At 51.3% G+C, this 5,000-nt stretch overlaps 1 protein-coding gene across 1 annotated transcript in view; it reads left to right on the plus strand.

Annotated features, from left to right (window-relative positions):
• The window catches only part of mxd4 (MAX dimerization protein 4), a 23,429-nt gene that overhangs the window by 6,427 nt on the left and 12,002 nt on the right, over positions 1-5,000 (plus strand). The window lies entirely within an intron of this gene.

Consider the following 5,000-nt stretch of genomic DNA (forward strand, 5'->3'; position numbering starts at 1 on the left):
CTCCTGTGTTCTGCGTGACAGAGGGGTGAGGAAGGTGAAGGAGTGTGTGGAGGGTGAACTGTAAAAAAAAAACATTCCACGGTTCCACTTTCAGGTTCTGTCTTCAGCTCATCTGTCTCTCTCAGTCTCTCTCTTTCCCTACATCTCTCTTTGTCTCTCTATCTCTCTCTTTCCCTATATCTCTCTTTGTCTCTCTGTCTCTCTCTTTCCCTATATCTCTCTTTGTCTCTCTATCTCTCTCTTTCCCTATATCTCTCTTTGTCTCTCTGTCTCTCTCTTTCCCTATATCTCTCTTTGTCTCTCTCTGTCTCTCTCTTTCCCTATATCTCTCTTTGTCTCTCTGTCTCTCTCTTTCCCTATATCTCTCTTTGTCTCTCTGTCTCTCTCTTTCCCTATATCTCTCTTTGTCTCTCTGTCTCTCTCTTTCCCTATATCTTTCTTTGTCTCTCTTTCTCTTTCTCTCTCTCTCTCTCTCTGTCTCTCTCTCTTTGTCTCTCTCTCACTCTGTCTCTTTGTCTCTCTCTCACTCTATGTTTCTCTCTCTGTCTCTCTCTGTCTCTCTCACTTTGTCTGCACGCGTGCAGGAAGAGGGATCTTTCTCAGTCATTCCGCCAGGCTGGAGGAGCAGTAATCTGATTTCAAAGGCAGCCTTCAACTTTATGAAATCCCTGTCTCCGCCAGTTGGTTTCATGAGGGGCCCTCAGCTTGTTACCTTGTATGGTGAGGGGACACTGGGCAGCAGTGTGTAACCTACTTGTGTTGCCATCTCACAGCATGCACCTCTTCTCCTTCCTACAATCAGTTTGTCTCTCTCCAGTCTGCTGCGTGCTGGAAGGGCTTGATAGGAATCAGCTTTGACGAAAGGGCATGTCTGTGTGTGTGTGTACGTGTGTGTGTACATGTGTGTGTGTACGTGTGTGTGTACGTGTGTGTACGTGTGTGTGTACGTGTGTGTGTGTGTGTGTACGTGTGTGTGTGTGCACGTGTGTGTGTACGTGTGTGTGTGTGTACGTCTGTGTGTACATGTGTGTGTACATGTGTGTGTGTACTTGTGTGTGTACGTCTGTGTGTACATGTGTGTGTACATGTGTGTGTGTGTGTGTGTGTGTGTACATGTGTGTGTGTACGTGTGTGTGTGTGTACGTCTGTGTGTACATGTCTGTGTACATGTGTGTGTGTGTACGTGTGTGTGTACGTGTGTGTGTACGTGTGTGTGTACATGTGTGTGTACGTGTGTGTGTGTGTGTGTACGTGTGTGTGTGTGTACGTGTTTGTGTACGTGTGTGTGTGTGTACGTCTGTGTGTACATGTGTGTGTACGTGTGTGTGTGTACGTGTGTGTGTGTGTACGTGTGTGTGTGTACTTGTTTGTGTGTACGTGTGTACATGTGTGTGTACTTGTGTGTACGTGTGTGTGTGTGTGTACATGTGTGTGTGTGTACATGTGTGTGTGTACATGTGTGTGTGTACGTGTGTGTGTGTGTGTACGTGTGTGTGTGTACATGTGTGTGTGTACGTGTGTGTACGTGTGTGTACGTGTGTGTACATGTGTGTGTACATGTGTGTACGTGTGTGTGAGTGTACATGTGTGTTTGTACGTGTGTGTGTGATGGGACCATGTGGCTGGCAGGTCACATTTAAAGAGTAATTGATGTCTGCAGCACAGAGAAAACATGTTCAAACATATTCCTCTTTGACCTGACGAACACACACACACACACACACTCCTATCTGATCTGCAGATCACATTTATCGTCTCACGCACACATACCGTACACACATGTACACGCACATAACCCCCTCCACACACACACACACACACGCCTGTGTTGTTGAAACTCCAGGACCTGCTCCCATCTAATGCTGTGTCCCTTGGTTAGGGTTAGCAGGTGCTTTGTGTGAGTACCGGTAAACTGCTCCAGAATCACCTTCCCCACTTCCCTTCCAGTACCTTGCTGTCGCATGGTAAAATACAACAGAAAGAACAAAGGGGGTTGTGGGTGTGCCCTGTGATGTGTCTGGAACCAGGTGGAGTTAAGAGAGCAGCTTCTCGAACCGCCGTCACACTTCCTGCAGGTGTCAGGTGCAAACAGCCCGAACCGCTCGTAACGCTGCTCCAGGTGTCTCCTCTTCTGCTTCGGCTGGGACAGGTGCAGACCAGAGCTCCTGCAGCACGCTGCTTCTCCTCTGTCAGGCGGCAACATTCCTCAGCACAGGCATGAACCCAGCCAGGGGCCGGGAGACAGAGGAGGGGGTTAGGGAGGGGGGAGGGAGGGAGGGCAGGGGGAGGGAGGGTGGGGTCGGGGGGGAGCTGCCGTGACCTCCTACCTGGGGAAGGTTGTCTGACCTCCTACCTGGGGAAGGTTGTCTGACCTCCGAGGTGAACCCTCCAGGCCCTTCTTTTGTGCTTCAGTCCTTGCTCTAGGGGAACACAAACCCTGTCCTGACCTCAGTTTTGGGACCACACTGGTGTGAACAGGAAAATACCTGTTTCCGCTAATACTACTCAACTGTGTGTGTAGGATGTGTGTGTGTGAAGTGTGTGTGTGATGTGTTGTTTACGTAGTGTGTGTGTGTTGTATATGTGTGTCATATGATGTGTGTGTGTGTGTGTATTATTCATGGAGGCGTGGTCACCTTAGTGTAATGTATGTGTTCTATTTAGGCTTTAAAAGACTTGATCCAGCAGCGCTTCCTCCTAGATCCTCCCTCTAGGGCTGTTCTCTGGCGGTTGTCTTCCCATCCAACCTGTTTTATTAAACTCTACCCCCCTAAGATCGCACGCCATCGCCACGCTCCCTCCCTAAGCCGGGTCAATCCCAGTATCGGTTTCCACGAGGTCTCGCCCTCGAGCGAGGCGTGGGTCTTGGAAGGTGCTTGTTATTTCAGTCCTGAGTCATTCTCTTTTGCCCCTGCTGTTTGGGCCTGGCCCTCTGCTTGGGTAGGGATTGGGAAAGGCTCTGTCAGGCTTTAGTGTGCTGTGTAAGGCTTTTGTTATGACTAGGGAGAGGAGGTAATGTAAGGTAAATGTGAGGTAATACACACACATACAGCCAGCACACACACACACACTCTCACAAGCCATATCAGCTTGTACCCAATTGACATGTGAAACAGAGACCTTTCCATGTCACGACTGTGGGACGGGCTGTCCGGTTCAAGCTGTCGGAGCGTGTGTGTGTGTGTGTGCAGGCCCGATGACGCCCATCTCACGGTCTACTGTCTGTGTCCTCAGTCAACCTGGTTATCTGTACGAGACACACACACACACGCTGTCCCCCTCAACTGTGCTGTTAACCAGCTGACAGCAGCTTGAATGACACAACTGTTTTCTCACAACTTCCTCTCTCTGTATCGCTATCTTTGTCTCACCAGCTCTTTCAGAATGACTCTGCTGTTTGTGTTTCTTTTCTCACCACAGTTTTGTTCTCTACTTCCTCCTGTGGTTTCTGACGGCGTTGCTGGCACCGTGGCGTCACGGTTGGTGCCGGGAAGCGAGCGTCCTCTTCGCCTCCCTGCCTCGCTGCCTCCCTGCCTCGCTTGCCTCTCTGCCTCGCTGGCATCCTGACCGCTTCCTCCCCTCATACGGGAGTTCCCTCTCACTCTGCCGTTGTCACAGACAGAACCCCGCCAGGTACCGCTGGCCTCTGCCAGGGGCCCCAAAACGACGGTCCTAGTTCTGTGCTTTGGAACCCTGAGAAGTTCTACCCTGTCTTACACAGTGCCTACACGGGGGGGGCAGCAGCTCCATACAGGGCAGAGCAGCAGGTGATAGCTCAGCTCCATACAGGGCAGAGCAGCAGGTGATAGTCAGCTCCATACAGGGCAGAGCAGCAGGTGATAGCTCAGCTCCATACAGGGCAGAGCAGCAGGTGATAGCTCAGCTCCATACAGGGCAGAGCAGCAGGTGATAGCTCAGCTCCATACAGGGCAGAGCAGCAGGTGATAGCTCAGCTCCATACAGGGCAGAGCAGCAGGTGATAGCTCAGCTCCATACAGGGCAGAGCAGCAGGTGCATAGTCAGCTCCATACAGGGCAGAGCAGCAGGTGATAGCTCAGCTCCATACAGGGCAGAGCAGCAGGTGATAGCTCAGCTCCATACAGGGCAGAGCAGCAGGTGACAGCCTAGCTCCATACAGGGCAGAGCAGCAGGTGATAGCTCAGCTCCATACAGGGCAGAGCAGCAGGTGATAGCTCAGCTCCATACAGGGCAGAGCAGCAGTGATAGCTCAGCTCCATACAGGGCAGAGCAGCAGGTGATAGCTCAGCTCCATACAGGGCAGAGTACAGGTGACAGCTCAGCTCCATACAGGGCAGAGCAGCAGGTGATAGCTCAGCTCCATACAGGGCAGAGCAGCAGGTGATATCTCAGCTCCATACAGGGCAGAGCAGCAGGTGATAGCTCAGCTCCATACAGGGCAGAGCAGCAGGAGTTTTCACTCCAGTCTCCTGCTTTAGGTCACATGACCACGACACCTCTGATGGTGTCCAGGTCACATGACCACAACACATCTGATATTGTCCAGGTCACATGACAACGCAGCAAGCAGAACTGGCTTCTTGGTGAGATGTCATGTTATGCGGTATTACTGACGCCTCACCAGGCTGAATTAGACTGTGTGTGTGTGTGTTAGTAGTATTTGTGGGTGTGTTCTCGTGTAGTATGTCTGTGTGTAATATTTGCTCACACGCATGTGTGTGGGGGTGCTACGTTCTGAGGAAGCAGATGATGCAGTCATCAGACCTCATTGGTTGAGTTGAACCAATAGAGGAAGATGGAAAGCCCTTTGATTGGCTGCCTGGGTGTGTTGGGGTCCATTCTGGTCTGGTTATGACTCAGTGGCCCGTTGGCCCGTCTGGCTGAGACAGTTTGGGAGCAGAAATATCAAGTCATGCAATGTGCCAACTCAGCACCGAAGTACCGGCTTACACAGCCTGGCTGAGGCACACACACACACGTACGTACATGCACACACACATATACACACACAGACAGACTTT

This window comes from Hypomesus nipponensis, chromosome 22, assembly GCF_054491055.1.
Source record: "Hypomesus nipponensis isolate SF chromosome 22, ASM5449105v1, whole genome shotgun sequence".
Classification (NCBI taxonomy): domain Eukaryota; kingdom Metazoa; phylum Chordata; class Actinopteri; order Osmeriformes; family Osmeridae; genus Hypomesus; species Hypomesus nipponensis.